A 19983-nucleotide genomic window follows, 5' to 3' on the forward strand; every position below is an offset into this window, starting at 1 on the left:
ATCAGATCCTGTTGTGACCTAAGGGAACTATTAGTCAGACTGGTGTGCCAAAGTTTATAATCTATTATACATTGAGATGTGACTAAATTCTGTATTCTATTAATTGATAACATTTATAGTGTTCAGCGACAGTAACAAACACATAGTGACATTCTTGTGGATATCGACTGGTTCCAAGTCAAGTTTTTTATTGTGTTCAAACTAAAAGAAATGTAATCTAATATTTTTGTGTACTGCAGTATCCTCTCGACCTCCTCCAGAAGCAAATCTAGGTAGCTACGTCACACAATACAAAAGAATTTATTGATTTGATGGAGAAACTCAACGAAAGCACAATGACCAACATAACCACATTTTCCAGTAGTCCTGCATTCTCTGTCATAGCGGATGTGGTGTATGGATGTTGAGTGGCTGTTTGGCAGTAGTTATACATCTCTAACTGAGGAGAGTATGCAAAATTTTGTATCGATTTACAGACATTTTCTAGAATTTGCGAAATGCGTGCATCGAAATATACAAATTGCATCCGGCATTCTATTACACTGCTGTGTTGCTTTGAATAGTTCGCTTTCAATATTCACCTCCATACGTATCCATGTGTAGTACCTATGTTAAGTGACATGTAACTTCACCTAAAGATGCACTGCCGTATCTTTTACGTGTGTGCATTTTCGTTCAGCATGATTTAGAAACATCTTGTTGCTCTTCTGTTGATAGGTATGTTTTTAACGAATATATCGCGTTCATGAGGCTCCACTGTGGCACAAAAATTTTCATTTTATATACTTCTGACGATAATGCATTCTGCTATTCAGATGCTTTTTCTATCTACTACATATATAGTTGACACTAATTTCTCACCAACTTGGATCTAAAGATGGTGAATTTTTAAAAAAAAGGTAGTCATCTAATTACTGTCATCTCATTGACATCCAAACAACAGTAATTTATATAAGTTTTTAAATTTTTATGTATAAAATGTCAGGTAATAAACAGTCATTAGATATATAGGGAGTAGAAGCCACTCAGTGTAAGAGAAAAATGCTCAGCATGAGCACAAAGAATGTATAGTTTACAGATAAGTAGTGTAACTCAGATCACAAATTAATTACATGGGAGTCTATCGTGCAGCACATATTGCTACATAGGATCTGCCAGTGTATGACCCTTACCACCTTTATAGATAAAGCAAAGACCTATCCACACTATATGATGTCAACAACACATATGAATGACTATGTATACATACTGTGAGTAAATTTCTTTTTACCATAAAACCCTTGATCGTACCTTACCTGCACACGTAGGTGAGCCTGTTCAAATCTGACAGTCGAAGGTGGTGGACAAGTTGGAGCTTGCTGAAATTGGTCAACGGAGGGAAGAATGAGGATGAGTGAGCAAGATGAAGTTACAAGGGAAAGTGACAAATAAAAAATGTTGCTTAAAAAAACATCAGTTTTACTGTCTCCCAACAGAATAGTAAATTTAAATTATCTGAAGCACATTACTTTCTTGTTCTTTTCCATAGTCATGCATAAGCTGCTGGAGGAATGGGAACCGGTTAATGCCAGATTCCAAATTTGCAGCATGCTTATAAATACACAGATCCGTTAAGACTTCTCTCTTCCTTTCATGTCTATGTGGTCAAAAATTTAAAGAGATGTCAGCATACCTTTGCAAACTATCCTAGATTCTTCCCACCGTATTCTCAGCTAATTATGCAGTAACCATAATCCATTTTTACGTGTCTTGTCACACCTGTCATCTCTGAATTGTTTTGGTGATGCAGTGTTTGTACAGAACGTTGTGATAACCCATCCAACGTTTGTGAATGGGATGAAGCCAATTTAATTAAATACAAACTATCCATCATGATGTTGAAGTCTTGAGTGTCCATAATGATGTTCAGAATTTGAGCTGCTATTGTTAAATGCTTTAAACTTGAAACAGTACCTGTTCATTTATTCGACACTTTGCTCAGCCTCAGTGAGCAGTGAATAATCATACTATCATGTAGTAATAACGCTTAAGCTGCAATATCTTCGAGGAAATTTTCTGATGGTTCAAGTTGTATATGGACATCTATCAGCCCTGACTGCACCGTTTCATTCTGCTTTGAGTAATCTGTCATGCCAATTAATGAAGATTTTTTAAATTTTCTGTGGGCTGCACATATACCCAAATTGTAACAAGGGCATAACCTTACAAACAAGTGAAACACTAGGCTGTAAACGTTATTATCCAAGTCCACCTGCAAATTATCGTAAGGGTAAACTCTAAATTAAGGCAAACTACAGTATTTGTTGGTTTACAGTTGTCAAATCCACTTGACTCATGTTTGAAACTCCCTTTCCTGTCAGTTTTGCAGCACCGGTATAATGAATCGAGGAGTTTTGAGCTGACCTGCTGTTTTAACAGCAATCTCTCTGGACGTTGTTGTTAGTATGGGTCATTCAGACAGCTCCTATGAACAAAAACTTTGTGGCCATTGAATATCGTCATTCAATACCTTTAAAAATATTAAACATTCCTTGTTGTGTACAGAAATATGAGACGTTTTCAATACTAATTTCTCCATCACAATTTTACTGTCTTTGGGATCAGCTTCTGTCCATGAAGACACGTGTTACTATCTGTTGCACTTATTACAAGAATTAGTTCTCGTTTACATTCGTTTTAACTTATTTCATGTCCTCAAAGTATTCCCTCGGCATCTTGAAGTGTATAAACGTGCTAAAGTGCTCAAAGTCTCTGATCGATACATCCAAGAAGCATACCATACCATACTCAAGTCATAAGTTAATGTGAAAACAAAAGCTTTAATGTTTGACATGATTCCAACTTTTTGTGTATGGTCAGTGCCAACAGCATTCAGTTTGTATCTTATTTCTTGAAACGGGAACATGAAAGCATTACAGGTTAGTTTCGGAGTCAGTGTAGGAGCTCCAGTCCTTCTACACAATTTCTCCTCCAACTATAGGAAACCACTGCTTAAAATTGTTAAACCATACTGGTGTTGAATCCGAATCCTAGTCCCACAATTATTATTAAATTCAACTAAAGCAAAAGGTATCTCGGAGAAACATTCTTGGCATATAATTTGCTCACTATATTGAACTGGAGTGGTTATACTGAGTTACATCTTTGTGCAGTTTCAGATTTTATATCTTACACCCAGGATGCTGCTTCAGCTTCAAGCGTAGATGTGTTATGAGTCTGCACCTTGAAAGTTGACTAGATGACCATCTTGTTTGAGAAGGTCTAATGTTGGACAGTCCCTTGAATGTTTATAGTGTTGACTGGCAGCTCAACGAATTTATAACCTGCGCCTACTGTAGGGAAAAACTGTAAACTTTGTGAATCATTCTGCTGTAGACATGCGAACTCATTACAATTTTTCACTTATCACAAAATGTACTAAAAGGTAGTGTGTCTACTGGTTGAATTCACTCATAACATATATCGGAATTCACTAAAAGTTGACTCCTAGAGAAATCTAATAGTGATCCTATCGAATCCTTATATTAAAGTCTATTCTATTTTCTGTTCTTTTATCTCTGTTTCAAAAGTATTAATTTTCACAGATGAAACTCTTTTACAGATTATTTTATAACTGTATTTACATCATCAGTCTCATATGAACCAGAGAATATTTCTACTGCTTTATGCTTCAGTAGATGTAGATTTTTTGTTTGCCTCATTGATATTAGGAATGCTATTGTATGTTTCTGACCTGATCAATGCAATACTCCATTTCCCCTTGCTCAATAAAACTAATCGTCATTCTTTTACTATCGGAGTGTATGACATTACAGTTGAATCTCACGTGACACCACTATGTTTATGTTGCTTGCATTTATGTTGCTGTCAAAAGGAACATGAGGCATAATTGTTCATACATATATGTATCGACTTGTTCGAAGTGGAATTTTCTAACGAATTTAAACACATTTGTATTTGTAAGGGGACTGTCAGGTAGTATACCAGGGACACCTTTGTTTATGAAAGGTGGTTTTAACTATAATCCTTTCCAATAACAATAGATTCCATCATGCTATTGTGTCCTTTTACCTTCTCAAACTCTACTTGAGCGGTCTCGACATAATTTGCTTTCCAGGAAGAGTTAAACGTAATGGCAACACAGGACTTAGGAATCGGTTGACGCTGACAAGTGTCCTAGATATTGCTACAACTCAAGTGTCTGTAACTGTTTATCTTCTTACTATTCTGCTTGAAGTAACTTCTAGTAGCTGACACCGGGTATGGGATGCCGTTTTCTATACAACCTTTCTTCTTTGGCTTAAGTGGGGAATTAATGGCAAATAACTGGTCGGAAATTTATCCCAACATACACGTTTCATGCAGATTGCTTTGAAAGCTGCAAATGCTGAAATATACCGCTGTATACCTATGTACCCTCTTGTATATATTAGCTTGGCTTTACAGCTAAAATATGATTTATTGCATGACGTTCTGACAAACGTTTATTTTCAGTGTATGTGATATTGTAATATTTGTAACCCTTGTTCTACACATTCGTTTCCTTACCACCATGTGGCAGCTGCGTTTTCATCTTTGTTCTTCTACTGCAATAGTTATATGAGAAAATGTGTAATTCCACAGGTAGTTTGTCAAGAATACCACCACTACCATGCATGATGCACATCCAACCATACACACTGTGCTACTGAATGATTGAAGGGTGTGCACATCTTATTGTATACTGTGTCTTTAACATTTACTCAGCAGTTGTGGGAGAGAAGGAAGGCAAACCATTTAACCAGGAGCTTATTCCCCCAATGTCTTATGACACATCCTATGAGAGACTTTAATACTTCTCTGCTTATATGTAACTATTCCATGTAAAAATTACAATCTGTTTCACTACCAGAATCAGCCTTTAAGATGTTAGTTCTGTCATTTGTTCATTACACTATGGAAACTCTAAATATCTCTGTTGAGCAGTTCTGCAGGTATGATTTATCAATGCAGTCTCATAGTTTGAAATACATACTAAATCATGTACATTAAATTAATATTTATTTCAGAATCGTTATAAGCTGTATTGAGAAGCTCATTACTGTGAGCAGCCACTGGTTTCATTCGTATTGTTAGATATATTGTTTGGTTATACTGCCCAGTTGTTTTTGGAGGAATATTGGTCCATTCATATGATCCATGAAGATTAAGATACATCTTCATCTGGTGTAGGCCTGTTATTGTTCTGTTCAGAGGTGCCACTATATTTACTTAATCTGGGACAATGTTGAGTGGATGTGTATTGCATACTGCTCCATTACAATCCTGAATAGATCTCATGAATAATGAGGAGTTACTGAATGGAAATGGGTGGATAAGACATTTGTGGCATAACTTCACTAAAGGCAGGGATCAATAGGTAGGATACATTCTGAGGCATCATGGGATCACCAATCACCAATTTACTATTGCTAGAGGGATGGTGGGGGGGGGGGGGGAGGGGGTAAAAATCGTAGATGAATACCATGAGATGAACAGAGTAAGTTAGTCAAAAGGATGTAGGTTGCAGTACTTATTCGGATAGGTAGAGGCTTGTACAGAGTAGAGTAGCAGGGAGAGCAGCAACAAACTAGCCTTCGGACTGAAAACCGCACAACAGCAACATGAATGACACTTAAAATATGCCTGAAACCTTTTTTTAATCGTGAATATCGACTTATATCTAAAATATTTACCTGCCATAGGTCATCCAAAACTCGAATTATAGTACACCTGTAGAAGAATGTTGTGTATGCAAGTTTGTGATGTTTTGAACTAGTATCTCCATGATTATTAAATAATGCAACTTCCTCGAAGGTCTGAAATAACTGGTGTGATTTCATTCCTATTAGCTATGTACTAGATGGAGCTAATGCTGTTTGCAGTAGTACTCATTCTTTTATTTGAGATCGCTTGTTCAGTTTATTTTGCTGAGTGTTGATAGCATTGACGGCGCTAGGTCTAACAACTAACGGAGATTTAATAATATTTTTGTATTTTATACTGTTGGGGCTTTGTAATAGTCTATTTGGGGTACTGCCTTTCTTATGTACATTAGTCACATATAATGTTTCAGCATACATTTGTATCTCTTTGGAAAATACTTGTTGGGGTTTAATGTTTTTAAAAATAGTGGAGCTACTAAACCAGAATCCTTTAAAATTCCCTATTCCAAGCCTATTTACATGTTTTGTAACACTCATAGGCTGCATAGCAAGCGTATAACGTTCTTCCCTGCTTACCACATACGTTCCATATATCACAGTATATTTGTCATACTTAAGGAAACACATAATATTATGGACTTCTTCTTCTCTTCTGTTAAATGAGTGTGTGTATGAGGTGTTTAAGACATTGAGTTTCAGGACTAAATATTCCTGAAAGGGAATGATCTCATACCTTCTGTCTCAGTTTTAGCATTTTTAGCATTTATCCTGACTAGCCTTCTGCGCCCTAGTAACTTAAACTGTTGTTTACATGCTACTGCATACTAAACATGATTTGAGATGCTATACAACTCACACAACTTGAAATAGTAGTGGTAATGGGTTTTTCATGTTTTTAACTGTACAATATCGATTCCATGATGATGGATCGTTGATGACAATGCAGCTTTGCTAGAAATGAAGTGATAATTAAATGGACACCCTAGCTACAAACAGGCGTTGATGTGCTTCATTGGGGACATGTTGAAAATGTGTGCCCCGACCAGGACTCGAACCCGGGATCTCCTGCTTACATGGTACACGCTCTATCCATTTGAGCCACCGAGGGCACAGAGGATAGTGCGCCTGCATGGACTTATCCTTTGCACGCTCCCTGTGAGACCCACATTCCCAACATGTCCACACCATTACATTCGTAGTGCACCTATTAGATGTTTGCCCATCATACTCATTATTCGTGGCAGATTAATCTACCAAGTCCCGTACGAGTGCGGGCATAGCGTGTGCGTTCGCACAAGAAGGTTAATGGCCGAGAAGCCATATTTTAACTATATATGACGGTAGTATCTGTTCCAGAAAGAACAGTTACTGTTGATGACCATGCAGCTTTGCTAGAAATGAAATGATAATTAAATGAACACCCTAGTTGCAAACAGGCGGTCGGGGCACACATTTTCATCACGTCCCCAATGAAGTACGTCAACGTCTGTTTGCATCTAGGATGTCCATTTAATTATTATTTATTTCACTCATGTTTTCCATGTGGAATTGGTACAACGTTTGTAGTTGTTGCTTGAGAAACCTATCGAATTTTGTTAATCTTGTTTTGATATGTGTTGATTGCTTGGGTTTTATCACTCAGCATATGGTTCACATCGATAGACTCTAATTCAGTTGCTCTGCCAAGTAGTCATGCAGCTCAACTTTTATAGTTGTTGCCTTCGTCATACTACCCAATATGCATTAATTTTGTGTTCAGGCTTTCGTTGATTGCTTCAAATTTGTATCAACGTGTAAATGTGTGTTTGGCCTGTACACCACCCCCTCAGTACATGACATGAGAGCGAACCTGACATAGCTTGATGTCCATATACTGTCTTTTAAAACGAATCTGCTGCCATTTAATTTCATTTTTTATCAGTAAACAGAAATCCATATGTCATGTGTGTCCTGCAATCTCCATATGTCATTAACATCCATGGCCTGTCATGTAAGCTCATAGATTTGCATCCTAAGTTTGTTATAAATTCATGTTGTCTTGGTTGAAAAGTGCAGTAAGGTTCTCATTATCCTCTACTCACTGCTTCAAAATCGTATTACAAGTCTGACTCAAATAAAACATGTTAGTGTCCATATGAATATCAAAGAGATATATTTCCATATCTGTTACTGGTTCTCGACAACAACATCATCAAATATAAACACAATGTTTAGCTTCAGTCTTTTCGGTGGTGGGGTGTCACTTCTTTTGCTGAATGTCAAGTATGTTACACTATCAATACCAGATAGTACTGCCTGTCATAGCTGGTATTTTGGCTGTAATAAGGTTTGGAAAAGAGATACAAATGCTAGAAGTGAATCCCATCAGGGCAATGATAAGAAAACATTTGTCTTGTCACATTCTGATGGAACAACAGTTATCGATCTTATATTACTGGGAACCAGTGTTCCACTCCTCTTCTTCTGGTTTTCATACTACTGCAGGTCCACTCAGTTGTTTGAAGTCCTTGTGATGAGAGTGTTTCGTTAACTAACCCATGGTGATGTTCATGTGTCTACATTGGCATTGGAGGGATTTTATAGAGGAAAAAATGTGACATTTAGAGTCTTTTTATGTATAAAATCTTACATATATTAAGATACCGAACAAGCATAAAAAGAACGTAGTTCTGTGCCTACATCTGGCTTGTTAATTCATACTTCCACATATTGCCGCACAGTGTGTCTCACAAAGTTGAGTGATGATACGTTCTGAAGAGACTGGTGCACTAACTCCATCAAATTGACCCATATTTTCTTGTAGAATCTGTAGACATATGTCTGCCTACTTCGTCACTTTTCTAGCATGTAGTGGATCATGTAATTGTCATCTCTGGGAGGCTCCCTGTGAATATTATATGATCACCTAGTACCTCTTAGGTAATTTGAGTACTTCCTCTGATCATGGCAGCAATTTGCACTGAAGTATTACATAAATGAATACACTCAGCAATGGATAACATGCCTTTTGTATTAGTATATCAAGGATATTTGAAAGCCACTATCAGGTAGGAATCACAGTACTACGCTGTTTGCACACTAATGCATTTACTGCCACTACTGTTTCAATCGTATGTTGAATTAAACAGAATTAGTTGCACACGAGATAATTGTGATGGCTTTGCCTCACACGCACGAAAAAAATACTCATAAAGAGTTCCACATACTACATCCTAGGCCGGCCGCGGTGGTCTCGCGGTTCTAGGCGCGCAGTCTGGAACCGTGCGACTGCTACGGTCGCAGGTTCGAATCCTGCCTCGGGCATGGATGTGTGTGATGTCCTTAGGTTAGTTAGGTTTAAGTAGTTCTAAGTTCTAGGGGACTAATGACCACAGCAGTTGAGTCCCATAGTGCTCAGAGCCATTTGAACCATTTGAACTACATCCTAATTCCATTTTCATCATCATTAATAATTACATGACAGAAGCATTTGAGAAGGAGACCAGTGATGCTGAGGCAGATTTTTATATTTTTAACCCTTATAGTTGTTATTTGGCTGGGAATACAGTTTTTCAGCTGTTGTTAGTAGCTAACACCTGCATCAGTATATTCAACTTTAAGACACAAAAGTGTACAACTTACTATGTCTGCTTTGAGTATAGAGAAACATACACTGGGCCCTATGTCCAGTTCATCGCTATCACACATGCTGTCACCACAGATGCTGCTAAAACAATGAATCAGTTTAGAACACTCAGTGCCAAATGTCATAAGCACATTATAAATTTTTAATTTAAGTGGAAAAAATATCGAAATTATCAGATTTCAAATCTTTGTGTTCGATTTTACCAGCAACAATGATTCTTTTAAGCCTGAAATCGTATTCGAAATTGTACATTTACTCATAAAAGTAATTTCAATTATATGTCTGCCCTGTGCTATATTTTCTAGTCAGTTACATCTATCTGAAGCAAATGTAGGAGTTGTATTCATGCTCTTCATCTTTTCATCGAATCAGTCTTCAAAACTTTGCCATTAAGATGTTTTGTAGTGTCATAATTCCTGAATTGTGTTAAAATACTACAGTACTCAACTTTGCCAACAACACTGGGTAATTGATTTTCTATCCATTGTTAGGTAACTGCATCATACCCATTTACAGTAATTTTATATCTACTAGTTTTCTACCTCTAAATTCGATATAAATTTTAAGTGTTTCAAAAATGTTACTTCATTAATTTTGAAATTGCTTACTTCTATTCTTCATTTTTAATTCTGCATACATATTATAAACATCACTTAGATTGTTGTTGAACTCTTAAGTTAAATTTGTAGAATTAAATTCTTTTTTAATATGTGATAGCAAATCTTTTGACTCCAGTTCCTTTTTTTTAGGTCTAGTTTTCAGTGTTTTCACATTTATCTAGCAGCTGATGATAGCTTTGGTACAAATGTTCACAAATGAACCACATATTATTTCATTAAAATATTGTATTCTCTCAGCATTTTAATATGTTTCATTTTCCCAAATATTTAACTAGTTGTTTTGGAGCATCAAATGCAATTTTTTGTCATTAGTATTATAACAGCATATCCAATGAGTACCAACAGAATCAGATGTATCCAGTTTAACTATTCCACAATTATAATTTTCCTTTTATTGGGTAATTCATTAGATTTATTTGTGTCATTGCAGATGCTAAATTTCTGGAAGGCACAGAAGAATCATCTGTAAAAACTGGACACTTGATGTTGATCTTTTTGCTTCCTGTTTCTAACCTTATTGGCGAAATGTTGAGCTCAATAAGCTTTTTATCCCAAATTCTCACAATTTTCCTTAACACACTATTAAAAAGAATTGTAGGGAGGCTGTCACCTTGTCATACACCTGTTTTTATTTTTTATAGCTTCCTTATGTTTAGGTACTTCTGATTCCATTCACAAGGAGGTTTTTCATTAAGTACACAAAAATACTTTGCATTCAAGAGGAAACCCTAAATAAATGTATCTATTTGTATATAGTTGCCCCAGAAGAACTGTAAGAGTGAAGAAATGAAAATACATGAAAGAGATTCATTGTCCATGGTGATGATTGCTATTCTTGTGTTCGTCTGTAGAATAGCCAACTTGAATGGGAACACCCATGTTACTTAATGTGACATTATATTATCGTAAAAGAGGCTTGGCCTTCAGAAGTCCATCTCAAAAAATTATAGATACGAATAATAGAAATTTCCTTGAAATTTGCGAGATATTTAGTCACTATGATCTAGTTCTTGCAAAACACATTAGCAAGGTTAGAGACGGACAAGAAGCTGGAAACCTTTTACAAGTGCATTATGTGTCAAATGATACTCAGAATGAATTGACATCTAGCCACGCCGATCACGACAGGAGTACCATCTTGAACCATAGAGAGAATGAGAAGTATTACTCAATTATTGTAGATGCAAAACTTGATTCAAATCATGGTGAACAGACATAATTCATTCTGCGTTATATTAACTTCAGTATGAAAACTTCTAAGCGTGAAATAAACGAACGGTTTCTGGAATTATTAGATTGCAATCAGAAAACCGGAGCTGTTGCACATTTAAGTCGATCAATACTTGTTAAACACTCAGTTCCTATCAGTGAATGTCAGCGACGAGGTTATAGTAACGGAAATAATATAAGGTCTTCTGAAGGACCTCAGACACATTTTCTTCAGTGGAATCCTCTTGCAAAATTTTGAAATGCTAATTAAGTCGGAAACGGAGCAATGTACCGAATTTTTTTCTTAACAATTATTTCAGAGCACAACCTATCCCTCAACACCCTTGCAAGGTTTCCAGACTGTTTCTGACAACCCTGTATTTAACCTGACAACCTAACCTTTGCATACTAATTCATAATTTATCCCATTGGTGTGTTCTCTTAAGGAGGAAGTAGGAAATTGGAGACATGGTTTACGTGATTTTTGTTTGTTTTTGTTTTACTGCATTCAAATGAATTTTACTGTAATAGAACATTATACACGTTGTATAAAAATAACTCTTTCCAGTTTTTTGAAATAATAGAGGGCATGAAATTAAAATTTTCTTGAGAAAATTGTGTCCAGGAATGCATCGTTTTGAACTCGTACTGGTATGAAGGAAACTATGTATTGTAACAAAAGTGCTGTAAGAACTTCATTGCAAAACGAGTCTGAAATTTAGAGCTTAAGATTATCAATGGAACCTCGCGCAACTGTACTACAAATTGTTTACTTTCTAAAAAATTTATTGTAATTAAATATAATGAACATTGCATATACATTTATACATTTCATTTAAATTTGTAACTACTGAAATTTGTTCTAATTCTGATAGAAAATGTGTGTGGAAATCAGGTATGTGAAATCAGAAAATGTGATCGGAAAAGAATTATATAGTGGCGGCAGGAAATTTAACTTTCCGTGTTAGTTCTGTAATTAGGAAGCCTGGCTTTCCACACCGTCGTAGAAAGACAGTGCTGTGAATTATAATACCCGAAAATAAATAAACAAATCTGACAGAAGATATTCTTTGATTTATAACAACAAACTAACTCTGGTATTTTTTTGTTTCCATGGAAAGAATAACAGCTGAAACAAATGTGCATAAAATCTGAGTGATGAAACTGGCTTTTTTTATATAGAAAACGTAGCGTCTAATGACACTGCATTACTGATAAGTAACGTTTATGTTACTGTCCTCTACGACATCAGAAAATTAGGAACAGTTACTCTGATACACCTGTATATAAACTTTTTGATATGCATCGGAAAAATTTGCGCGATTTCTGTAAAACATTCTCGAATGTTTAGAGGCCCTGGAAGAGCACGGGTGGTCCCAGTCTTCAAGAAGGGTTGTCGAGCAGTTGCGCAAAACTATAGAACTATAGTTTTTTACTCGCTTATCATGTCATTTCTGGAAACCCAGAATCTACTCTGTAGGAATCAAGATGGATTCCGGAAACAGCGATCGTATGAGACCCAACTCACTTTATTTGTTCATGAGACCCAGAAAATATTAGATACAGGCTCCCTGGTAGATGCTATTTTCCCTGACTTCCGGAAGGCGTTCGATACAGTTCCGCACTGTCGCCTGATAAACAAAGTAAGAGCCTACGGAATATCAGACCAGCTGTGTGGATGGAGTGAAGAGTTTTTAGCAAACAAAACACAGCATGTTGTTCTCAATGGAGAGACGTCTACAGACGTTAAAGTAACCTGTAGCGTACCACAGGGGAGTGTTACGGGACCAATGCTTTTCACAATACACTCCTGGAAATTGAAATAAGAACACCGTGAATTCATTGTCCCAGGAAGGGGAAACTTTATTGACACATTCCTGGGGTCACATACATCACATGATCACACTGACAGAGCCACAGGCACATAGACACAGGCAACAGAGCATGCACAAAGTCGGCACTAGTACAGTGTATATCCACCTTTCGCAGCAATGCAGGCTGCTATTCTCCCATGGAGACGATCGTAGTGATGCTGGATGTAGTCCTGTGGAACGGCTTGCCATGCCATTTCCACCTGGCGCTTACAGTTGGACCAGCGTTCGTGCTGGACGTGCAGACCGCGTGAGACGACACTTCATCCAGTCCCAAACATGCTCAATGGGGGACAGATCCGGAGATCTTGCTGGCCAGGGTAGTTGACTTACACCTTCTAGAGCACGTTGGGTGGCACGGGATATATGCGGACGTGCATTGTCCTGTTGGAACAGCAAGTTCCCTTGCCGGTCTAGGAATGGTAGAACGAAGGGTTCGATGACGGTTTGGATGTACCGTGCACTATTCAGTGTTCCCTCGACGATCACCAGAGGTGTACGGCCAGTGTAGGAGATCGCTCCACACACCATGATGCCGGGTGTTGGCCTTGTGTGCCTCGGTCGTATGCAGTCCTGATTGTGGCGCTCACCTGCACGGCACCAAACACGCATACGACCATCAATGGCACCAAGGCAGAAGCGACTCTCATCGCTGAAGACGACACGTCTCCATTCGTCCCTCCATTCACGCCTGTCGCGACACCACTGGAGGCGGGCTGCACGATGTTGGGGCGTGAGCGGAAGACGGCCTAACGGTGTGGGGGACCGTAGCCCAGCTTCATGGAGACGGTTGCGAATGGTCCTCGCCGATAGCCCAGGAGCAACAGTGTCCCTAATTTGCTGGGAAGTGGCGGTGCGGTCCCCTACGGCACTGCGTAGGATCCTACGGTCTTGGCGTGCATCCGTGCGTCGCTGCGGTCCGGTCCCAGGTCGACGGGCACGTGCACCTTGCGCCGACCACTGGCGACAACATCGATGTACTGTGGAGACCTCACGCCCCACGTGTTGAGCAATTCGGCGGTACGTCCACCCGGCCTCCCGCATGCCCACTATACGCCCTCGCTCAAAGTCCGTCAACTGCACATACGGTTCACGTCCACGCTGTCGCGGCATGCTACCAGTGTTAAAGACTGCGATGGAGCTCCGTATGCCACGGCAAACTGGCTGACACTGACGGCGGCGTTGCACAAATGCTGCGCTGCTAGCGCCATTCGACGGCCAACACCGCGATTCCTGGTGTGTCCGCTGTGCCGTGCGTGTGATCATTGCTTGTACAGCCCTCACGCAGTGTCCGGAGCAAGTATGGTGGGTCTGACACATCGGTGTCAATGTGTTCTTTTTTCCATTTCCAGGAGTGTATATGTAAATGACCTAGTAGATAGTGTCGGAAGTTCCATGCGGCTTTTCGCGGATGATACTGTGATATACATAGAAGTTGCAGAATTAGAAAATTGCAATGAAATGCAGAAAGATCTGCAGCGAACAAGAACTTAGTGCAGGGAGTGGCAACTGACCCTTAACATAGACAAATGTAATGTATTGCGATTACATAGAAAGAAGGATCCTTTATTGTATGATAGCTGAACAAACACTTGTAGCAGTTACTTCTGTAAAATACCTTGGAGTATGCGTGCGGAACGATTTGAAGTGGAATGATCATATGAAATTAATTGTGGGTAAGGCGGGTGCCAGGTTGAGATTCATTGGGAGAGTCCTTAGAAAATGTAGTCCATCAACAAAGGAGGTGGCTTACAAAACACTCGTTCGACCTATACTTGAGTATTGCTCATCAGTGTGGGATCCGTACCAGGTCGGGTTGACAGAGGAGATAGAGAAGATCCAAAGAAGAGCGCCGCGTATTGTCACAGGGTTATTTGGTAAGCGTAATAGCGTTACGGAGATATTTAGCAAACTTAAGTGGCAGACTCTGAAAGAGAGGCGCTCTGCATCGCGGTGTAGCTTGCTGTTCAAGTTTCGAGAGGGTGCGTTTCTGGATGAGGTATCGAATATATTGCTTCCCCATACTTATACCTCCAGAGGTGATCACGAATGTAAAATTAGAGAGATTCGAGCGCGCACGGAGGCTTTCCGGCAGTCGTTCTTCCCGCGAACCATACGAGACTGGAAGGGGAAAGGGAGGTAATGACAGTGGCACGTAAAGTGCCCTCTGCCACACACCGTTGGGTGTCTTGTGGAGTATAAATGTAGATGTAGATGTAGAATACAGGATAACACTCCATCCAAAATGCCACCGAATGTAGTGCTGTTAATAATGGCTCTGTATAAGATCGCTCACAGTGATTCAACCTATTGCGCCATGAGCAACTGTTAGCTGTTCGAATTCCACAGGCAACATCTCGTGCTGCGTAAAGCGCCTGTTTAATAAGGTATTATATTTAACATATATTTCATCCCAATGTGTATTTACGTGGGTTATAGTATTCTGCGAATTGTGCTATGTTTAAATCATGTCTAATTTGTTTAAAATAAGAACAGAACTGGATTTGTGTATTTGGAGTGGGGCTAAGTCACACATCCTGCCCCATGGCCCAGTCCTGGCTTTCAGCGACACGTGAAAGCCGTTTTTCGTTACTAAGAAAATTGAAGCGGAAATCATTCATTTCACATTGGACTTCATTGCACGGTTCTGGTAAAAATGTTTCATGAGATGCCATTATATATAACTAAGAGAGTCTACTATTAAGAATTGAAATGTACACCGTCATATTTTGTTAGAGTAGGTGAGCTTGCAACTACAATCTTTGGTTATATTACGTACTTGCAGTTTTGCACTCTGTGTAGCATTTGAGATAAAACTTTCGAACACTGTACTCTAATTCTACGTTTCGGTATCCTCGAATGTAGTCGGTATTTACTAGTAAAGACAATCATCCTCCTTTCCTCATAACAAAATATCAGGTTGTTTCAGATGAAAGTGATCAGCTGAACCGATTACGAATCCTTCTGTTGAATCCGGTAGCCGGGCTCCAGAACATACTATGCTATACGCTGGGCACTATGGCCGTAGTCAGAGGAGGGTTTGGGAGTTCAAACCCCTCTGACATGTTGACGAAGCTAAAAGCAGGGAGAAGCGATTTTAAAATGGATGCCAATGTGAACTTTTATTTCAAAATTAGGGCGTTTTCAAACTGCCGTTATTGTCAGTGTAGCGCAGTACGCAAGGGGATTACAGCAGCGATGATCCAGCATTAGCAACAGTATTCACATCGATTGGTGAACTGAGTCTGAAAGGAGTGTGGTTTGTCTGAAGTGCCGGGTGAGGCTTACCCTAATTATCAGAGCTGTTGACGGTGGGTGCAGCGAGGAGACATTCGTTCCACGGCAGGAACTTGGAACTATCGTCAGCGCCGGGCTTCCTGGTATCTGCGGAAATTATTGTTAACATTTTAAATGTTTATTTTAAGTAATGTTGTGTAGGAGAAAGAAACAGGTAGTGTGTACGATATGATAATTTCATTGCTTTTTTAACGTTTACTTTTCTACATTTACATTTGTATGGTTGTAGCCCGAAAGCCACAACAACGTCTTTGAGTTATGATATTTTAGCATGAGTATCGTTTGCTTACAGGTGTTTCCATTCACGAGCAGTAAGCGAAAAAAAGACTGCTTTTATGCCTCAGCATTTTCCCCAATTTCCCCAGTCTCATTATGACGATTCTCACTCAAAATCCTTCAGATGTTAGTATTCACAACCCCTTTTTTCGTATTCAGTGCTCTTACTGTTTTCTCAACTGTTCATTTCCTACACTGTAAATTCTTTTATTCAAAATCCAGCAATCCTTCCCAGCCACAGTCCATTCTGGACCCGTCCTGCCAGTGCAATCAATGGATTTTCCGGCATACGTTCATTACTTCACAAATCACATCTCTTATTTCTTTATGTTAAAGTAAGTTTAGGGAAGCAGTTATGAAGCCATTTCCCTTTGTCACCCTGGATTTGCTTTTACAGTTGTCCACTTATTGTTAGACGCAATAAGTTGGCAGTAGTTGCAACCAGCAAAAAGCCATCCAAATTTCATCGAGAAGTTGCGATTAGCATTTGGGGCCTCATGGCTATAGAGAAATTGAACATAACATAAACACTGCAGTCCGTTGCAGCGATAACCAACAGTCACAAACGAATTACGCCTAGGACATGCCCTTGAATTTCGACGATAGTACATTATTTATAAAAAGAAAGTACAACAGAGTAATATTCGTATTTTACAGTGTTTGTGTATAACAGATGCCAACGGTCTTGTCGCAGTGGCACCACCGGTTCCCGTCAGATCACCGAAGTTAAGCGCTGTAGGGTTGGGCTAGCACTTGGATGGGTGACCACCCGGTCTGCCGAGCGCTGTTGGCAAGCGGTGTGCACTCAGACTTTGTGAGTCAACCTAAGGAGCTACTTGACTGAGAAGTGGCAGCTCCCGTCTCGTAAATTGACACACGGCCGGGAGACCGGTGTGCTGACTACATGCCGCTTCATATCCGCATCCAGTGACGCCTGTTGGCTGAGGATGACATGGCGGCCGGTCGGTACAGTTGGCCCTTCATGGCATGTTTGGGCGGAGTTTTCACACGGAGCAAGGTTCGCCGCAAGTTTGCGAGATGGCGTGCATGCTGCCGGCTTGCAGGGAATGGAGCCGACTATCTTCCACGCCGAAGCTCTCCAACGGTGCAAGATCGGCTGCTAGTTGTGTTGTGATCGGCTGCATGTTGTATCGAACGAAGATGGTTTCTTCAGGTACAGATGTTCAGAGTAAACTGGCGTTATTAGCTGTTTTGGTGCTAAACGACGCAGAAATGCATGCTAATGAGAGAAGAAGAAAGAAAGAATGGACAAAAACTGGATTAAGAGCAGAAACTCTGGAAAAGGTGTGCTCTCCATGCTTCATAAAGAGTTGAGGTTAGTTCGCATAACACCTACTTTTGTTTGAAAAGTATCACCATTTCATCAATGTTTCACTTTATAAATATACCAATAAGGACTGTTATATACGACTTTATTTTGTAGGGTAGAAGATCGTACATCCTTTGCAAATTTTATACGAATTGATGTATTGGTATCTGAAGGACTGCTTTGTATGGTTTCGCCTCTGATTCATAAGAAAGACACAGTGATGCGTCAGGCAATTCATCCCAGCGCCACTGCTTATCGATGATTTTACTTTGGCGTACTCCACTTTAAATTGAGTACTTAAACTTTGCATTTTGCTATAGCACTCCTTGCTCGTCGTATATGGTCGAACAAGACACACGGCACTTATAACTCTTTCGAGTGCTTCTGCACGCAAGTGTTTATTATAATAGTTTGCGCTTTTCACGACGTACAGAAACTGTTCTTCCCTATAAGTACATATCAATGCTTCAATCGCTTCCTTGGACCATTGCGGTGCCATTATAAGAACTTCCTACCGCATCTCACAACAGCAGAAAAGCGATTATCAACAAAGGCTTCCCGCCCAAGCTTTCCGCGTCTGACGTCACAAACGAAACGTCTCATGATTGGCCAACGCAGGTAGCACGCAGGAAACGTTACAAGAAAAATAACACCGGACCTATCCTGGAAATCTTACAAGGTTCCCAGCGAGGTAGCCCGCAAACAGACGACGGAGCCGTCGCACGATCCAGCAAGGAAACTTACAGCGAATCTTGCTCCGTGTCATACGGGCTTTAGTGTAGTATAGAACAGATACTGCTGACAGTTGACAATCACATTAAATTATGAAACGCATTTGCATCGTATGAAAATTTGTGCTGGACTAGATCTCGAGCCCAGATTTTCCAATTTACGCGAGCAATACCCATAACTGCCTTTCTTTCAACGTTTTTAACTTTTTTTTTCAGGAACAGGAGTGAGCCGTGGCGCCATATTTTTCTTCGCGTGGGTCTTGTCTGGCACCACAGGCTCGAGTTTGCTATCGAATTGCTATTTGTTCAATAAGCATCTTTGGTCGGAGTCAGCCAAGGACGAAGTGCTGGTTGCGTGGCGGTTCCTGGCTGGGAAGGCAGTTGGTCTGAGACAGCGGAGTTGCACGGGTAGAGCCGAATTGTTTTGTGACATCGGGTTTGAGTTGGGCAGTCTCAGCCAAGTTGGTCTGCGAAAGCCGCATCTGTCTCACACAGGAAATTGCCTATTGGACGAGCGTTGTGTGGGACGTGTTGGTCGGTTATTGGGGTCTGCCGTCGTTACGTCCGCCAGTTACTGCGGGCCTCCGGCTGTGTAAAGGGGAATCTTAGTGGCTGTCCGATCGTTGGATAGTGACACCGCAATTCATGGGTTGTATGGACTGCCGCTTCACGTTGCTCGCAGCCTGGTTCGTCTCCTTCACCCTGGACCGATCACCAGGATACGCCACCCGATTGTTTGTTTAAAAACTACCATCTAAAGGCACCTCTTGCCTCCATGCAGCGCCGTCACCTTACACAAGATGAATATTAAGTGTGGCTTCGTTTGACTACAGTAGTCTGAAAAGAGTAACCTTGTAATAATATTTCTCCAATCTGTCGCCTTAAGATTTACAGTGCAACTTCACCTGAACTTTTACGTAGCTGGCCCTTTTCTTATTATTATTAAAAACATTTTATATTTCTTAAAACTGTGGCTTTGAGTTTTAAATTGTAAGTATCACCTGAACTTATACATAGCTGGTTATCTTCTTATTAATATTATTAAAAGCATGTTATATTGCTCTAAAACCCGCCAGGTTAGCCGAGAGCGCTAATGCGCTACTTCCTGCACTCGGGTAGGCGCTCTGGCCCCAGATCGAATCCGTCCGGCGGATTAACGACGTGGGCCAGTGTGTCTGTCAGCCTGGATGTGGTTTTTAGGCGGTTTTCCACATCCTGCTAGGTGAATAACGGGCTGGTCCCCACACCCCGCCTCAGTTACACGACACGCAGACATTTGTAACACTTCCGCACTATTTCATGGTTTACACTAGACGCAGGCAGTCAGGGTACACTGATTC

General features: G+C 40.0%; 1 pseudogene; it reads left to right on the top strand.

The window, feature by feature from the left end:
* Positions 1 to 17257: 17257 nt before the first annotated feature.
* LOC126299716 (5S ribosomal RNA) lies at positions 17258 to 17375 on the top strand (annotated as a pseudogene).
* Positions 17376 to 19983: the final 2608 nt, after the last annotated feature.

This window comes from Schistocerca gregaria, chromosome X (genome assembly GCF_023897955.1).
Source record: "Schistocerca gregaria isolate iqSchGreg1 chromosome X, iqSchGreg1.2, whole genome shotgun sequence".
In the NCBI taxonomy this organism is placed as follows: Eukaryota; Metazoa; Arthropoda; class Insecta; order Orthoptera; family Acrididae; genus Schistocerca; species Schistocerca gregaria.